We start from the raw sequence: 20,378 nt of genomic DNA on the forward strand, positions 1-20,378 counted from the left end.
TCAGCCAATTTGCTTCACTCCACATGATACCAAGAAAAGGTTGGAGACACTGGATGCTGCAAAGGCAATGGGCCTTGACAACGTTCTGGTAATAGTACTGAAGTCTTGTGCTCCAGAACTTGTCACTCCCTTAGCCAAGCTCTTCCAGTACAGTTACAACACTGGCATCTACCTGACAATGTGGAAAATTGCCAAGTATGTCCTGTACTCAAAAAACAGGACAAATCCAACCTGACCAATAACTGCCCATCAGTCTAGTCTCAATCATCAGCAAAGTGATGGAAGGGATCATCAACAGTGCTATCAAGCAGCATCTGTTCAACAACCACCTGCTCAGTGACACCCAGTTTAGGTTTCACCAGGGTCACTCAGCTCTTGACCTCATTACAGCCGTGGTTGAAACATGGACAAAAGAGCTGAATTCCAGACGTGAGGTGAAATTGACAGCCCTTGACATCAAGGCTGCAATCAACTGAGTGTGGCATCAAGGGGCCTGAGCAAAACTGGACTCAATGGGTATCAGGACGCAAATTCTCTGCTGGTCGGAGTCATACCTGGTACATAGGAAGATGGTTGTGGTTATGGGGGTCAGTCATCTCAGCTCCAGGACATCTCTTCAGGAGTCCCTCAGGCCAATGTCATTGGCCCAACAGTCTTCAGCTGCTTCATCAATGGCCTTCCCTCTGTCATAAAGTCAGAAGTGGGAGTGTTCACCGATGATTACAAAGTTCATGACTCCTCAGATACTGCAGCAGTCCATGTTCAAATGCAACTAGATCTGGGCAAATCCAGGTTTGGGCTGATAAGTGGCAAGTCACATATGTGCCATACAAATGCCAAGCAATGACTATCACCAATAAGAGACAATCTAACCACCACTTGACAGTCAATGGTGTTACCATCACTGAATACCCCACTGTCAACAACCTTGGGGTTACCATTGATCAGAAATTCAACTGGACTCACCGCATAAACACAGTGGTTACAAGAGAAGGTCAGAAATTAGGAATACTGCAGTGAGTAACTCACCTCCTGAACTCCCAAAGTCTATCGACCATCTATAAGGCACAAGTCAGGAGTGTAATGTAATTCTCCACACTTGCCTGGATGGGTGCCGCTCCAACAACACTCTAGAAGCTCAACACCATTCAGGGTAAAGTTTAACTCTGAAGGCCTTCCTCCATAGGTAAGAACATAGGAATTCAGAGTGGGATAGCATGCAATATGATTCTTTGGAATAATTAAAGGTACAAAACAGATCAATCAATTTATTGTTTCATTTCTGTTGGCAGAAGATAATTAACCTCTCAATCAACTAATGATACAAAACATTTTGTTTTCTAATTTTCAGAATCGCACTTTGAGACCATCACCTTGTGACTGCCTAAAATAAGGTATATGTTTCAGTTTAGAATTTATTTGCATAGTTATTAAAGAATGCATTCCCTGTACAACAGAATATGTTACTTTAGCCCTGGCTTCATGTTTTTCTTTCTATAATACACAGCCTGCAGGCATAAACTGGGAAATGAAAACTCTGTGCTTGACAGGCCTTTTATTTTTCACTATGCCACCTGCTTAACTTGAACCACAGCATCCTATCAAACAATCATCTGAATTCACTCACACTTAGTCTCACTGTAATAAACCAGTGTGCTCTGTGGTTTACACCATGGGATCGTATTTGATGATTGTATTTTTATCATAAATCATGGAACTAGAGAAATATGCTACTTTAAATTTATCATCAGCAGCATTGTTTATTTAAGTTGTTGCTCCAATATCAAGTTAATCTTCCATTTGTGTATTAACCCACTGCGCTAGCAACCATTACAGGACCTACTCATTACCAGATTACCGATAATTGCTTTGTCCCCTTTTGCTCACCAGACTCTGGGTTGGCTGACAACCATTAACCTAGGCAGCCAGTTACTCATTCCAGGTGTCCAAAGCAATGTAACTTACAATACCAAGAGTCGCGGTGAATTCTCTGTCAAATCATCCCCACTATCTTGACATTTGACACAAATCAACCCTGAGCAGCTGTTTCTGTCACTCCGTGTCACTTAGTAACCTTTCTGAGCTGGGCAGTTGTAAATCTTTGTGTATTCTGACCGATGTAACAGGCAATGCTGCAGACTGATATTTATCTAAATATCTGGCACGGCCTGTTTCCTTAGGTTTCTAAACCTGTCTAAAAATGTGTTGTGATCTTGATACATCTGTAAGTGTGGTCCATTGGGAAGTGTAGGACTCTTGCATTGCCTTTTCTTTGGCTGGGTTAGTTGTCAATCTTGTACTCTCTCTCATTAGTACTTACAGACAGCAGTTGAAGAACAATCCTTGGATATTATATTGAACTAAAACAACAAGGTCCTGTTTTACTTAATTAAACAGGTTCAATTATAAATGCCATCCAAAATGAAAAAAAAACACTTGTTTTATTTCTATATTGAAGGAGCTAATAATGACTGCTGCTAATCTTTGGGGGAATTCCCCCACATGTACAAAATATTTAAACTCAAATGTGATTAACCCAAGCGATCCCTAAAAAATTGTGTCAAGAAACAAGATTATAACCAACATTCTTCACCATTAAATGAGTTTTTTTAAAAATCTGTCCACAGATGCTATACAATCACAACTTCCCCCAATGCTAATTGGAGCAGGGTTGGAAGATTTCAGTGTTGCAGTTGTGAGAGATTAAGACCTCAGCCTGTATATGTTATTATATATATGTAATGATATGTACCTCTAAAAATTTCCAACTGGACAAAGAACTAAAGTGACTGAATCCATGACCCTGAACAAAAATTACAATCTGTCAGTATTGGAGAAACTCATTTTCCCTGAAGAGCCAGTCTGTGAGTTGCGCAGGCCAATTCAACAGGAGTTATACAAAGGCCATCTGCATTTCATAATCCAACTGGAATCTTCTAGTATGCTAAGGCAAAGCACCTTGCAACCATCCTTTCAAGACTTATTAGTTGAGACATTTAACATTCTTGGGGATACATATCCTTTGTCAAAGACAGCATGGAGAGTGGGAGTCAGTGACAGGGACCTCTGGCTGAGAAACCAATAATAATACCTTGCTGAACCGCATAGTCTCAATCTGACTAGCAGTCTCACAGACAAGGAGCTCTGGCCTAGATTGGACACCAAACTCCATCTACACTGCCTCCGCTGGAAATTCTGTACCATCGCCTACAAGACTAATTTTTCCCTGAGCGCGGACCTCATTGTTCAAAATGTGAATTATACAGTGTCAGTTTTCAGCCTGCTGACCTCAGTGAAGTAGTAGCTCATTGGACTTTCATCTTGGAACCACATCAGCCAATATTTATTTTGTCTGTGGTCTCTACATTATAAAACCATCCTTTCACTATCTCTCTTTAATTGCATGAATGCAAAGTAGAGGGCGCAGGGGCACTGTGAACCCTTCTCCTGCTTTTTGAACATGCATAAAGAAACAAACGCTTTGAGGTCATCCTATTCGGTGTTTACTGTGAGGTTATTAACAGAAAATTAGATCATGTGAAAACTGAGGGGTTGGGAAATACACCTCTATTTATAAAGGAGGAAGCAAATCCAAAATACCTCTTTGTTTATGGATGGTAGCGAGAGGAGAAATTAGTGCTGTTTAAATTCCACCCCCCCCACCCCCGGCAACTTCCTGCACACAACAAGTGCTCGTTGATATGTATCATTCCCAAGTTTCATGTACTGAAACAAAGCAGTTCCTTAAAGGTTGATTCTTGGCAATATTTAAAAGCAAGGACCAAAAACAAAGAACAGTAGAGCACAGGCTCAGGCCCTTTGACCCTTCAAGCCTGTGCTGACCCCATTTACTTATCAGAACCAACTGCTTACATCTCTCTATTCCTCATCTGTTCATATGCCTATCAAGATAAGTCTTAAATGTGGCTAACATAACTGCCTCAACTACCTCACTTGGCAGCGGATCCCAGGCCCCCACCACCCTCTGTGTAAAAAGCATACCCCGCACAACTCCACTGAATCTTTCCCCCCTTATTTTGAACTTGTGCCCCCTTGTCATTGTCATTTCTGCTCTGGGAAAAAGCTTCCAACTGCTCACTCTATCTCTGTCTCTCATAATTTTATAAACTTCTATCAGGTCGCCCACCTCAGCCTTCGTCTTTCCAGGGAGAACAATCCTAGCTTATTCAATCTCTCCTCATAGCTAATACCAGGAAATATCCTGGTAAACCTTTTCTGCATTCTCTCCAAAGCCTCAATTCCTACTGGTAGCGTGGTGACTAGAATTGAACATAGTATTCCAAATGTGGCCAAACCAACGTTTTATATAACTGTAACATAATTTGCCAAATTTTATACTCGATGCCCTGACCATTAAAGGCAAGCATGCCATATGCTTTCTTCACCACCTTTTCCACCTGTGCTGCCACTTTTAAAGATCTGTGGACCTGTGCTCCCAGATCTTTCTGTGTTTCTATGCTCTGGATAGACCTGCCATTTACTTTATAGCTCCCACCTGAATTGGATCTACCAAAATGCATCACCTTGCATTTGCCTAGATTAAATTCCATCTGCCATTTCTCCACCCAGTTTTCCAGTCTATCTATATCCTGCTCTATTCACTGACAATCTACATCTCTATCCGCAAGTCCTGCAATCTTAGTATCATCTGCAAACTTGCTAATCAAACCAACTACATTTTCTTCTGAGTCACTTATATATATTACAAACAGCAGAGGTCCCAGCACTGATCCCTGCAGAACACCACTAGTTACAGGCCTCCATTCAGAAAACCGCCCTAACTTACTAAAGTTCATGTAGACAACACCCACAGCACTTCCCTCATCAATCGTTTTTGACAGATGACACTTCCTCTGCTACTCATTTTAATATGTCCACTACAATTCCAGTAGGCTGCAGTATCCTTGCAGGTGTAGGGATGGGTTTTTCTCATGGTAGAATTGTTCCAAAGAAATGGGACTTCTAGTCCCCTCTTCTGTCTTTGCTGCAACCCTAACCCACTTTCTTGGTCAGCGCTCATTACTCACGCATGGTCAGTTCCCAGCAGAAATTTTGCTGCCCGTAGGGGAATTGGACAGTACTGCCACAGAATCTCCAACATTGAAGTTGTAGTGGAATCACTACTGCAACCCAAAAAAGGTGATAGAATACCTAAAAGGGCAATTGGAGGCTTACACAGCAATTGATAAGAGCCACAAATGGAGGGAGACTTTGCTTGACTCTCCTCTCTTCAAAACCCTGTAGCAGTCAGCATCAATCCCTGTTCTGTTTTATAATATCATTGAGATTATTGTTTTTAGTGCAGAAATGGCAACATTAGGAACATATGGCATCATCCTGGTCTAAACCCATCATCTGAATGGCTGCTGATGCTATTAGATCTACACCCTCACTTACATCTGGTGGAAATTAGAGCACATCTTAAATTGAGTGTAACCTCTGGGAATCAAGTCTGCATGCCAAATTTCAATTGCTTCCTTTGTCAACTCATTAGAATCTTTATTATTAATTTTAAAAATGCAGTTCTTAATTATAGTGGCAGTGATAGATATAGAGTTACTTAAGGAGGCTATTTGGCCTGTGTGTCCATGCTAGCTCTCTGCAGCAACAAATCAGCTGGTGCCACTCCCATGCCCTTTCCCCATAGCCTGCAATTTGATTCTCTACTGTTGCTTATCCAATTTTCCTTTGACAATATCATAGAATCACAGAATAGAAAGTCTACAGTGCAGAAGAAGGCCTATCAAGTCCGCACTGGCTCTTCAACAGGCCCTTTCATCATAACTCCATGCATTTATACTGCTAATTCCCCTGACCTACACATCTTGGGACACTGAGGGGCAATTTAGCATGGCTAGTCATCCTAAACTGCACATCTTTGGACTGTGGGAGCAAATTAGAGCATCCTGAGAAAACTCACATGGGGGAGAATGTGCAAACATTCGCACACAGTCCCCAATGCCAGAATTGAACTTGGGTCCCTGGTGCTGTGAGGCAGCATTGCTAACCAAAGGCTGAATCTGCATTTCCACACTCTCAAGCAGTGTATTCAAATACTAACCACTTGCTGCATAAGTTTTTATTCTCAAGCTGCTGTTGTTTCTTTTGCCATTCCCTTTACATTGAGTCCTCTGGTTCTCAATTCTTTCACCAATGGGAATTACTTCACTCCATTGACTCTGTCTAGACCTCTCATGATTTTGAGCACCTCAATCAAATCTCTTCTCAACCTTCTTAAGTTTGAAAATTATGTTCTGTCCGCAAAACAATGCAAGTCTTTCATTGTAATGCTAAACATGCAACTTACAGATTACAGAAAGACCTGGACAGAACGGATGTGGGAAAGTTGTTTCAATTAGCAGGCAAGACTAGGATTCCAGGGCACAGGCTCAGAGTAAATGGATGAGCCTTTAGAACCGAGATGAAGAGGAATTTCTTCAGCCAGTGGGCAGTGAATCTGTGGAATTCATTGCCATAAAAAGATGTGGAGGCCAGCTCATTGAGTATATTGAGGACAGAGATAGATTGGTTCTTGATTGGTAAGGGGATCACAGGTTATGAGGGAAAGGTGGGAGAGTAGGGTTGAGAAAAGTATCAGCCATAATTGAATGGTGGAGCAGACTCAATGGGCTCAATAGCCTAATTCTGCTCTTATATTTTATGGTCTTATTTGCAATGCACTCATCAAACCATTATCAAATATTGGGATATGTTTTGTCAATTTTGGATTATGTTTGGATGAAAAATCCTACACAGCTCTTTGAGCTCCAAAGAGGTGAAGCTGTGGGATGAGACCACAAATTCGGATAATGACTGGGATTCTCCAGCCTAGTCCATGGCTGGGATTCTTCGGTCCCGCCGCTGTGAATGGAGTTTTGATTGAGCGCCAAATTTTCTGTTCTCTCTGGAAGCAGCAGTGACATCAGAGAATTCCGGCCAATATGTTGTGTTTCACTCTGGTTGTCATGCCAAAAATAATCATTCATATGCACTGGAAAGAATACAGAGAAGAACAACCACACTGACCCCAAATGTAGAGGGCATGGGCTATGAGGAAAAACTGGATAGGTTCAAACTCGAGAAAGCAGCTGGCTAAAGGGGTCGCACTGAAGTTTGTAAGATAGTATGTACATTACAGAAATAATGAAAATTACTTCTAAGCAAGTGAGGAAAATAGGCGTTGGGGATAGAAATCTAATGTTCGATTTGATTTGATTTATTGTTGTCACATGTGTTGGGATACAGTGAAAAGTATTGTTTGTTGCATGCTATACAGACAAAGCATACCATTCATAGAGTACATAGGGGAGAAGGAAAGGCGAGGGTGCAGAATGTAGTGTTACAGTCACAGCTAGGGTGAAGTGCCAAATCTGTAAGAGATTGAAATAGAGCATTGCTAGAGAGTTTAAAAGAGTTAGAGTATAATTACAAAAGCATAGAACAAAAATAAAAGATAGAATTAGAAGGTATGCAGGGGACAGCTCACAAGAAATCACCACGCTCCGATGCCATCTTGAATCTGAATGAGACTTAAAGTGAAAATAATATCTAGAACAATCTCCCTACTGGAATTGTGGAAAGTCTTTGTTATGTCAGGCAGAAAGTAAAACATGAAGAAAATTGAAGTGCAGTTGGATGCTTCAATAGGATGTATGATCTACTAGATAGATAAGTTTTAAGTATCCCTTTATCATACTTGACTTTTCTTATGTCTTAATGCAAATACAAGCATAAAGTTCCAATACACAAGAGCAATTCCTGCTCGTTTCAATTATATATACACCCAAGCATTACATTTGTCTTCAAGATCCAAGACAAAGTCATCCCGTTATCTAGTTTGCAATGTTCAGTATAGTGGGTATGACCAACTCATGATAAAATTCCATCCACTGCAATAACACAATGCAAGAGCCTAAATCAGTGTATTGTCAAATAGCTTTATATCCACTGTTTCATTTCTGGTTTTGCAGTTGAATCACTGAATACATTTTTAAATAGACTTAACTACAAAGATCTCAAATTATTGATTTTTAACTGGATTTAAAGAACTCCTGATTCAAATAAAACATTATCTCGCAAAGTGCATTTGAGAGAAAAATGTTGTATCGAAACAGTCAATGGAAGAAATTCAAATAAGTTAATGACAACTAAAAGACATATCAAATTATTTTGCTTCACAATTATCAGATCTTATTAAAAATGATCTTGTTAATGGGATGACTTGAGCACTGTTGGTCACCATTAGATGGCGTTGTATGTGCGTTTTGGAGTTGCACGGGAGAAATGAATGATACGCTACTCTTCTAAGTACTACCATTGGCAGGAGAGAATGATCCAATTGGCTGATCATTCTGCATGATTTATAATGGATTTGCTAAAAGAATGCAAGTTGTTTCCTGCTCTATAACCTTTCTTCAAACTGTTCAAGCTGCTACTTTTGTCACAGGAATACAATTATCAACATTCACTTTAGCGAGAAGTCCCACTTTTGCTGTCCCATCCATCAAGTGACTGCATGAGCAAATCCTGAGACTCCATCCAATACCCGAAAATGTAGTGACCTTCATGGTTACTCTGTGACTGACGTTCTCCTTTGGGTCTGACCTCCAGCCATACGTGTAGTCTCCATCTAAATATAATCTCTGAGCTTGCTTCTGGGACCAACTTAAGTCAGTATTTCGGTCTATTTTGATCATTTATCAATTAGACTATTTTCTAGAGAGCACAATAGTGCTGTGTAATTTCTGTTAAGATATTTTTCTGCATAATATTCATTGAATTTTAGAAGGCAATTAACTATTGGAGGCAGTTCGAAACATATCAATGAGATACAGCAACAAATAAATGGAGGTGTTATTATTTATTCACTTATTTCTATTCTTCCGCCATAATAAAATTAGGTTTTATATCATGCATAGACAGAGTAATTTGCACAATCCTGCATGTAGCATTTGCACAATCCTACTTGTCTACGAAATGATTCTGTTCAGTTGCATAAAAATTTTGTCTAACCTTGGGAATGAAGTAAGAATATTTAATGACCAGTTACCATCTGCCCAGGGGAATATTTTTCCTCATATGAGCAGCTTAGTGTGTTCTTTTAATCAGACCCAGGCACGGAGTAACAAACAAATGAATTTTAGCTTGCAAGAAAGTCCCACTCTCTGAGGCCTCTGCTTTCTAGGAATGCTTCAGTGTCTGAATTGTGGGTCCGCTTTATCTTCAAGTCCGAGTCTTACTCCAGCTATGAGTTGCATCAAACTGGGCTACCTTCCTTATTTAATTACAATTCAATTACTAAAAAAAAATGCATCTTGCAATCTTTTTCTTGCATCATTGTCAAAGATGCCACAGTGATTATCCTAACCTTGATTTTTATCCTGAAATGATTTTTCTAATGCCATAGAGCATAAAATGTGTTTTGTATTGGTCACAGCAGCACCCCTTTCTTGTTCTGCTCACTAGTTCTTCAGTAATTTAGCTTAAACTTTGACAGTTGCAGGCTACTTGGGTTATCAACTAACCGGCAACATCAACCTTCTATATGAATTCATAAACATTAAATTTTCATAATGAAAAAGCTCTGCGATCCGAGAGTCATTGGTGAGGAGAATGGCTTTCTGAATAATTCATCTCAATGTTGCCTTACTAAGAACTATAAAGCGAAGCTGAGCTGTGAATCAGTGAGCACTGGAAATTGCCCTGCAGGGAATTATTATTTGTCTCCATATCTTCAACCTGCCCCTGGGATCATTGTAGGACATTTGGTTGGCTGTATGTCTGAGGGTACGTCTCAATACTAGGTTTTCACAGGCACCCATGCAATGTGAGCCCAATTTCTAGGCTTCCCGTTTGACCTTGGCAAAGCTCCTTCCAGCCCCCAAATAACCAGTTTTTAATTCAATTTCATATTCTTTGCGGTCTAAGTTTATAAATGCCATTGTGCAGGCTGGTACACCTCCCCTCAGCCAGCTTATTAACTGCCACTCCCATGCCAAGTATCAACTGAAGCCTAAGAGATGGAAATGCTGGTTTTGGAAGCCCCATCCCAACCACAGATACTGTCCATAACTTTCTTTGTAAGGGGCAAACATTAGGCATTAAGGAAGCTTCCAGAAGAAAGATGTGCTTCCCACAATCTGAAAGATGTGCTGGTTATGTGCCATTGGCCATGCTAAATTTCTCCTCAGTGTACCCGAACGGGCACGAGGTGTAGCGACTAGGGGACTTCCACTGTAACTTCATTGCAGTGTTAATGTAAGCCTACTTGTGACACTGATAAATAAACTTTTAAACTTTAAGTGGCACAACTAAATCTCCATTACTTTCCTTAGTTTTCCACCTTTCTCTTGCTAGATTTATCACAGAAGACTGACAAAACTCTGGCAGATTATTTGGGTCAACATGCTTTATTTGTATGTGGCAGCAAGTGGGAGAGTAAGTGAACATATACAAAGCAAATGGAAAAATCCAAACTTTAAGAAGTAGGAAGAAGTATGACCTCAGGAACACATCTGGACATCCTCAAGAGCTCACAAAGGATTCAAAAATTCCAGTCTAAAATCTTGGCATTTGCAGCTTGCTTTACTCATTATCTTATGGTTTGACATCATTCTGTTCTAAGTAGACCACACTTGGCATCTAACTTTCAAGTGAGACAAAGCAAAAGGAACCTGGAATAATTAAGATACTCTAACACTAACCCTAACCCTGGATGTGGGCCAAAGGAAAAGTGGCAGAGTATGAAGAAAAGGAGACATGTCCTCTCTCTGCCTGACCCCAAAAACCTAACCCTAATCCTTCTATAATAGTTCATACCTCTAACAGGGATCATGCCTAAATACAAGTCTGAAATTCCTACATGAGATCCCAGCTGGTGACACTCAGCTCCATGGGTAAACATATGAAGCACGATTTTTGCTATATTAGATTTAAATGGTTATAATTTTCTGTTTAATATCAATGTGTTTCTTTGTCATACGTTTATCTCTTGTATAATGATTGCAACCATACCTATTCAATATATGGGCCAAGTAATAAAATAGATTGTCCACAAAAGTCTTGGTTGATACTACAAATAAATCCAGTGTTTCTAATTTACCAATATCAATACTTATAAGCCTGACTTAAAACTCTGATATATTGGAAGGCATGTAGATCTGGATTCTATTCATAACACCATATTGGAGCTTTGCTGTTTTTATATTATCCAGGAGTAGAGTTGATCAACACCCCATTCACCTTCACTGCATATGACCGAACACTAGAAATAAGAAAAATACTTCTGTTTTTCATTTATCTAGTCTTATCCAGTGAGAAAAACCTCATAAAGCAAAATATCTAAAAGTAGGGAACTTAATTGAAAAAAAAGCTTTCGCAATTGTGAGAATGGACACCGAAAATAAAGATTTCAATCAGATATGCTCATTGGAACATATTACTGGATCAGTTCTGGGGCCATTCCTTCATGTAGATTCTGATTAGTGACTCAGTAAGAAGTCTGACAACACCAGGTTTAAGTCCAACCAATTTATTTGATAATAAACTCACAAGCTTTCAGGGTTTCTCCCTTCATCAGGCGAATGGAGAATTCTGGCCTCAGACAGAGCATATAACAGCACAGACAGTTTACAGATTACTGATTAGAATGCGAGTCTTTACAACTAACCTGCTACTCAAGTCTTAAAGATGCCAACAATGTGAGTGGAAAGAGCATTATGCATAGGTTGAAGAAATGTGTATTGTTTCCAGATAGTACAATAAGTGAGGTTTTGCAAACCCAGGCAAGTCATGGGGATTACAGATGGTGCGACATGAACCCAAGATCCCAGTTGAGACCGTCCTCATGAGTGCGGAACTTGACTATCAGTCTCTGCTCAGCAACTCTGTGTTGTCTTGTGGCGTGAAGACCGTCTTGGAGAATGTTTACCCGAAGGTCAGACTCAGTAAGCGGCATAGTGACTCAGTAAGCAGCCTTTAAAGTCACTAGTATGTCAAATTTCACAAATGCATAATTCTCAGAAAAATGTCTTTGTATCCATCTTATTGTTGAAATGATTTTGGAGTTGATAGTTAGCTACAGAGTTCAGCTTTTATCTTTGCTTCCTTATGACCCAATAATTTAAAGGGGTGAATTTTACAGGGGAATGTATTCCTTGCCATTCACCCACTCCTGGTTTAAAAGGCAGTCAGTATGTTGCCAACTTTGAATCTGGCTGTCCCGTGGTGAGAATACACTTGGGTGGCTTTAATGAGTGAGAGTGCAACTTCCATTTCTCAGGGACAGGAAGTTACAGCCTCAAAAGCTGCCAGCCAATCTGATTGATAGAGAGCTGTGCCAGAACATAGGAATGTAACATCTTTGAGTGGCGTCCCCAGTTGCACAGGAACACGCCCCTGAAAGGAAGTACACCCACTTCCTGTCTGCCTTCACCGATGCAGTGAAACCTGCTTGGCTATGCACCTTCCCAACCCAACACAATACAGTGACAGAGGTGGAATGAAATCCATTAACTAGCCATTAATTGGCAACTTAAGGACCTTATTAGGCCTAAGGTTGAGAGGGCTGCCTCACACCTTATCCATACCCCACCCCGGAATAGGGAGATGGATCAGGGGTGAGCAGAAAGGTGTGCAGCTGCTTTATTTTATGTTTATCCCCACCACCCCTCCCACACCTCCCACCCCACTACCCCCCCCCACCCCGTTCAACCCCCCCCACCCCGCAATCCCCACCTTCAAATATGCTGGTAGGGGCTGTAAATTTCACCCCAGTGTTTACCATCGTGGAAAGCACTGTCATTCCTCCATCTGACCGTGGTGTGTTTCAGTGTTCTCTTCACATGAAAACAATTCCACGACACTATCCACTTACCGCAATAGACAGTTTCAAGAACTCGCATGTCTTCACTGATATTCAGCAACTCTGGTAAGTACCTTAACTTTTCATCTCTTGACTGACTGAAACCAACAAGTACAGTTCTATCTGCCTCTAAAATGCTCGGTTCTCAGTACTAAGAACTAATCATAGCACGTAGTGTAAGTATTTTAAGATTGTATTGTGGGAGAAAATTACAATGATTTAAAATCCACATTGATTAAAATCACAGGAAATGCAATGAGAATTACGATTGTAAAGAATAGTCCAAAGTTAACATTTTTATCTTCTAACGTGTTGAGGATCTTCCCGAAAAAAGTTGCTACACTTTTATCACTTGTTCTTATGGGATGTAGTTCAACTAACAACCAATAACAGCCAAGGCTTATGGCAGCAGTAAAGTCTTGTGCTATTGTCAGATTCACAAGTTAAATATTCCAGGAGGAATTTATTACTACACAGTGATACATAATGCTTGAAAACCCATACACCAATATTGCTCACAAATTGGCGGCAAGAGAACAAGGGACATGAAGGATGCTTCAGCACAGTAACCTATCCTTCTCTTCCTCCTGGGACTCACTTGGCCAGCTTTCATCCTCATAATTATAATAAATTTGACATTTCATAGATAATATTGATTTCTGTATTTTAGCATTTCACCATAGGTGACAGTCTAGCGTCAAGAATGAAATTTCTATTGATCTCCTGCGCATTAATCTCTCATGTGTATGTGATCATTTTTATAAGACCTTTTACAGCACATAAATCAATATTTCATATTTCCAGCTATGCCAGAGGAGATGTCATATTTGTAAACTGAGTGTTGACACCTGCAATTCCTTCCTATCCAGCTGCAACTGTGCTGTATCAGTCGATTCAGGGTTAAGAAGGGGCTGCTACAAAACAGGTAGAAGGGAGGCAGAAGTTCAGAAATCTATTCAAATGAAACACAAGGAAGTACTTTCAAAAAATTTGAGACTGGTTTTTCACCAAAGCAGAATTAAATACAAAGTGTAATCGCACTTGGTTTTTGCTGCGAATAAGACTCCATATTCTGGAGCGTACCTTTTGAAATCTTGCAATAGAAATAAAGAAATGAAGCAGAGCAAAAATAGAATTTGCTGTCTTAAAGTTTTTGAGTAAGTGGATATAAATGCTATTGCTATATTCTTTTTAACAACATTTTCTAATGCAATATAATCGCTTCTTCTAAATATAATCAGTTTAGGAACCTACTGCTTGGAGCCTCAATGACAAATACTGTAGTCACAATGAGTTTTGCTCCCTTAAGGAGTTATACATTTGGATTGCATCTCAGTGTACTTTATTCAAGTAAATGATGTTAGCAAAGACTGATAAAGGGTTCAGGACATTAAACGGCTGTAAAAGCTATTTCTTTTTGTGAAATAAAAAAGTATTTGCTTACAAATATTTCCTTATTATGATTTAAAGTTAAAGTGAACTGACAGATCATTTGTCTAGCAATTGAATACTTTCTTCAATAAATTGTTAGTAAAAGATACTTGTTAGCCATTTGGAAAAATCCTTTAATTCCAAAGCCAATTAACAATGGTTTAATAAGTCAACATTTAACAATTAACTATTTTAAGCAATATTAGTAAAACTTCTGAGTAAAAAAGGTGCATATAGCAAATTAATATCAAGCTTGGCTCATTTTGTTTCCACTCCCACCAACCAAGACATACTCCAGCTTGCCATTTTATCTGCTGTCTCTATGTGGCACCAGACAGTTAAAAAGGTGTGAAAATGAATAGAACAAAGGTACACAGAAGATATTGCTTTCAGATCCTATAATAAGATAGTCGTGCCTTTATGTATTTTATAGTCAACCATGTTACAGAATAACTATTTCCTGCAAACCAGTAAGCAGGGAACATCTTGATATGAGAGAGCAGCTATTTTGCCTAAAGAATACCCTAGTCTATTTATATTAAAAATGTAACCAATGAAACTGAAACATTAACAGGTTTGCATTGCTGAAATCAAATATCTGTATTGTTCCAAACACTGTCCTTTTGTTTAACTGGAGTATTACTCTAGGACACTGTTGAGGATAAGACAATGAGCGTTTTCTGTTGGAAGCCAAAGCTGTTAAAATAGCTGATTATTTTCAATGTGACATTCCAACCAATTATTTTTAAGCCTTTCCAATTAAAGCAAAAGAATTCTTTTGTAAACCAATTCATAAATGTTTTTCTAATTGTTTGAAAAAATCTTGTAGGTCACAACTGGGGCACACGTTTTTTGTAATGTATGTGGCGTGAGAGGACTATTTATTTCTCAAATAAGTATATATTTAAGTGTGGTTATTATGGGTATTGCAACATATACTCTAAGGATTAATTTCTGGCACAAATGGAGTGCACAGTGAAATTTAATCAGTCTATGAGTTTTAGTAAACAGAATACCGTGTTTAACATATTTTAATATCTGATGTGTAGCTTTTAGAGTGTGCTTAATTTCAGTAATTGCAATGCACATTGTATTTTGTGTCGTGGTTGCTTCCTGTGGCTCATGAATGGAAAATGCACTAACGGAACAATGGGATGTGTGGTTTATTTTGCAACTGCACAACACTAAGCAGGTTAGAAAAGTTTCACCAACTAGTGGGATAAACAATGTGTTGCATTGTGCATTCCGTCTATATCACATGACACCATGTAGATACATGAACAAATATTACACTCACTGGAAGTTATGCCTGATGAATTATTTCAGCTCTTGGTTAAAGATTTGCATTTATAATGTTCAAAGAAGTCCACAGTTATATTTTAGATGCTATTTTGATATGAAAGGACAATTATCCCACAGGCAGTATAGACAGAGATACAGAGCTGAGCCAGAGACATCTTTTTTTTTTGATCAGCCATGTCTCTGAGAGCAGAAATCTATCATTATGTTTAAGGGCCTCAAAAACAAACAATTGAGGAAGACACACAGGTAGAATTTTTCTCAAAGGGCACGTACCAGTTATCTAAATCCAGAAGGCTTAGATATAGACTGGCAGTTTGAAGGCTTACTGACCCCCATGTATGCACGGGGTGCTAGTGGAGAGCAAACAGCTGAAATACAGATCGCTAATAAAGGCCCACAGCCCCTCCAGTTAGATCTGCCCTACTTGTTAGGGCATTGCCATGTGCGGTAAACTGGAACAATCTATGGAAAATTCTGGCTTCTGCTTTAAAGACTTGCTGATTAGGTGCTGTGCTAAATTTTCCCTCAGTATACCTGAACAGGCACCAGAGTGTGGCAACTAGGGGATTTTCACAGTAACTTCATTGCAGTATTAATGTAAGCCTGACTATGACACTAATAAGTAAACTTTAAACTCCCCCAATGCTATAAAAATATATTAATGCCTAATGTTAGAATGTTTCACTGGGCAGTGAATACCACCAGTGAAGGGGAAGAGACAATGGGAAGAGAGTAAGAAAGGAGCAAAATATAATCAAATAGAAAAGTTGAAAGGAGCATTTCAAAACAGGAGGAAGATGGTATAGTAGCGATCTGGAAGAGGAAGTTCCAGATTGCAGGGACAGAATAGTTCAAGATCAGCCACCAAGAGTTGAGTGGAAGATACAGGCTTTTCTTATAAGACTGAAGGATGTGTATGGATATATGTCTTAAATAGATTGTACAGGTTGGTGGCAAGGGGCAGGGAACAATTAAAGGTGAGGATGAAGGTGAGAATCTTTGGGTCAAATGTTCCCATGCTGCCCAGCATGGGAATCATAGCGGGCAGGACAGGACCATTCAATGGTCCGTTGACCTCTGGCAGGATTTTCCAGTTTTGGGGTGAGGACCGCTGGAAGATCATAGACATAGACATTGAGCTTAGTGAGGAAAGACACAGCCTAAATGGGGATAAGAAAATCACGATGGCAATTTGAATCACAAAATTTATGGTTGACGGGAAAACCCAAGGCAATTCCAGCTGTGGGGAAGGGAGGCAAACCTAAAGGTCAGCATAATGCTACATCCATTTCTCTGGTCTTAATTTAAGGTGACTTCTGGAGAGATGGATGGAGTCAAAGCTAAAGGCGTTTGCAGAAACAAAAGATGATGGTCTAAAAATTCATTAAGGCTGTTTTCGGGTTATGATTCATGACCAACCACTTCCCTCACCCTACACTCCCCTTCTGCTGCTCTGCTGTCAGATCCTTAGGAACTGCTGCCAACCCAGCCAAAAGAAGAGAGAGAGAACAACAGCACATCATTGTAGAAGAAGTTCAATCACTTAATCTGATGCTCGCAGTTACCTGATCAGATGCTGGCACTGCATGAACATGAGAAACTAGCAGAGAATAAAATCTGCAGATGGTAAGGCTCTGGGCATGATTGAGCTGAGGCTAGGCTAGAAGGAATCATAGAATCCCTACAGTGCAGAAGGAGGCCATTTGGCCCATCGAGTCTGCACTGAGCACAATTCCTCCCAAGCCCTATGCTCATAACTCCATGCATTTACCCCACCAGCCCCCCTGACACTGAGTGGCAATTTAGCATAGCCAATCAACCCAACCCACACATCTTTGGACTGTGGGAGGAAACCGGAGTACCTGCAGGAAACCCACGCAGACAAGGGGAGAATATGCAAACTCCACACAGAAAATCAGCCAAGCCAGGAATTGAACCCGGGTCCTTGGCACTGTGAGACAGCAGTACTTACTTTTGTGCCACCATGCCACCCCAGGAAAAGAATATATATATCAGCTTACTGGAGGATGAAGTCACAAATGAGTTCTGCTGCTGAAGGTGAGGACTTTGGCAAAACATCCAGGTGAATGCTGCCAAACTTGCACACCAAGATACTTGGTGCATTGAAAAAAACTGATTGGAGGCACGTATGATCCCAAAGCCTCCCTGCTATATCAGTAAATGACATATTGGCTATGATACTCACTCTCACCTGGGAAGGATCCGACCATGTAGAAGTTTAATGTCACTTTTAACTTCACAGCCATCGGCAATGCAATCTTGCCTTAGTGTGAAGAAGGTGAAATAATTCTATGATCAACACTTTGGTGGAGGTAAGTTTCATCAGACATTGCTTCTGACTTAGATGGAGGTATGAGAAATACTCTCAGAAAACACATGATTGGTTGGGCCTCCTTTGGGGAGACTGCCTGCTCTACCCTCTTCACAAGTCATCTCCTCTCTGCTTCATCTGCCCTGTCTGTTTGTTAACCCTGATACAGTCCCTTTGCATACTTTGTTTGTATAAGTTGACAAAATCCTCTGCCCTCCCTGAATGAATGTACATTTTCACGAATAAACCACCAAAAACAAAACACAGCACTTTCACAAACTTCTCCATTGTAGAAGCCAAAAGCACCCTCACCTACAAGTTGTATTCCAGAACCTTTATATGAGTCTAATTGGAGGGGTTCCTTGTTCAGCTGAGATTAATGATTAATAGACACATTTTGTGACATACACAGACCAAGGTTGAAGCACATGACTCACATCAGCCAGAACCCTCATCTTTCAGTGCACATAAGGCTCGTCCATGCCAGCACTGTGCCCAGCATGGTGCACCACATGGAACTCACCAGAAATGGTCAGCATAGCCCAGGCTATTTCATGCCTTTGGAGCTTTCATTGTGTCAGCACAAGTGGAATATGAAACCAGAATTTACAGTTGATACTTTTGGTCTTGCATATATTAAGCTGAATAAAGATTCGAATTATCAGAATCTTAACGCAGACTAATTCTTTTGAGACAGTGATGGCATCAATGGATAAATGATAAAATAGGTAAATTAGTGTTTTTTTGGTGTAATGTGGGAATCAACCCCTGTTTGTGAGCTTTTTCAGAATGCAGGTGGAACACTTGAGTGGTACTCCAGCCATTGAGTGGCTATTTCCAATAGAAACTTCCAGGAAAGCCCATGTTAAAAATGGCTCAACCCCCCCCCTCCTAGATAGTGGGTCACCATTTATACTGATATGGTCTTTACCATCTCTTTTACATGGTCCCTGGTAGCATTTCCTGGAGGGCAGCTCAGGTTCTAACTTTTTTTTTAAAGTAGCAACTCAAGTGTCTCCAGTTATCCATCACAGATGAAATGGCCAGTGGTGAACCAGAACAAGTGGTAGCCATGAGGTGGAGGTGCCAGCGTTAGACAGGAGTGGGCACAGTAAGATAGGCAAGGGGATTAAGGGTTATGGGGAGAGGGCGGGAATGTGGAACTGAGCCACGACAGATCAGCCATGACCTTATTGAATGGCGGGGCAGGCTTGAAGGGCTAGATGGCCTACTCCTGCCCCTATTTCTTATGTTCTTATGTTCTTAAGTCTCACAGCACCAGGTTAATCAGGAGCTTTCGGAGCGCTGCCCCTTCATCAGGTGAGTCTCACTTGAGAAAGGAGCAGGGCTCTGTAAGCTTATGATTCCAAATAAACCTGTTGGACTTTAACCTGGTGTTGTGAGACTTCTTACAGGACAAGTGGGGTCGCCCTTGGCTCCACTACCATAATTTGAGCCATGGCATGAAGCAAAATTATTGACTTGGAGAAAGGGACCAACGAAATAGGTGCCAAATTTGCTGACAATACAAAGATAGACAGGAAAGCAAGTTGTGAGGAGGATACAGGGGCCTGAGCTCTTCGGCCATTCACACTCCGCCACTGCCAGCGAGGACAGAGAATTTTACATTCAGCCAAATCTCCATTCACTGCAGTGAGACAGGAGAACGCCGCCTGCGAGTGAGGTCAGGGAATTCGGCCCAAAGAGTCCACAAAGGGATTGTAGATAGGCTGAGTCCGTGGTCAAAATCTTATAGAATCATAGAAACCATACAGCACAGAAAGAGGCCATTCAGCCCATCGAGTCTGTACCAACCACAATCCCACCCAGGCCCTACCCCCATATCCCTACATACATTTTACCCACTGATTCCTCTAATCTATGCATCTCAGGACACTAAGGGGCAATTTTAGCACGGCCAATCAACCTAACTGCACATCTTTGGATTGTGGGAAGAAATCGGAGTACCTGGAGGAAACCCAATCCAACACAAGGAGAATGTGCAAACTCCACACAGACAGTGACCCAAGCTGGGAATCGATCCCAGGTCCCTGGAGCTGTGAAGCAACAGTGCTAACCACTGTGCTACCGTGCTGCCCATTGCACATGGAGTACAACATTGGAAATGTGAGGTTCTTCACTTTGACAGGAAGAATAGAAAAGTAGATAAGCGTTTAAATGGAGAGAGTCAGCAGAGTATTGTAGCACAGGTGGTGCTGGGTTGTCTTTATACATTGATCATAAAATATTAGCAAGAACGTACAGCAAATCATTAGGAAGGCAAATAGAATATTGACCATTATTGGGTGAGGATAAAAGTAGGGAAGTCTTGCTACAATTCTGCTGGGCATTGGTGAGGCCACAGCTAGAATACTGTGTACAGTTTTGGTCATCTTAGATAAAGGGGCATATACTTGCTTTGGATGCAGT

This window comes from Carcharhinus amblyrhynchos, chromosome 11 (assembly GCF_965287045.1).
Source record: "Carcharhinus amblyrhynchos chromosome 11, sCarAmb.v2.hapA, whole genome shotgun sequence".
Lineage (NCBI taxonomy): Eukaryota > Metazoa > Chordata > Chondrichthyes > Carcharhiniformes > Carcharhinidae > Carcharhinus > Carcharhinus amblyrhynchos.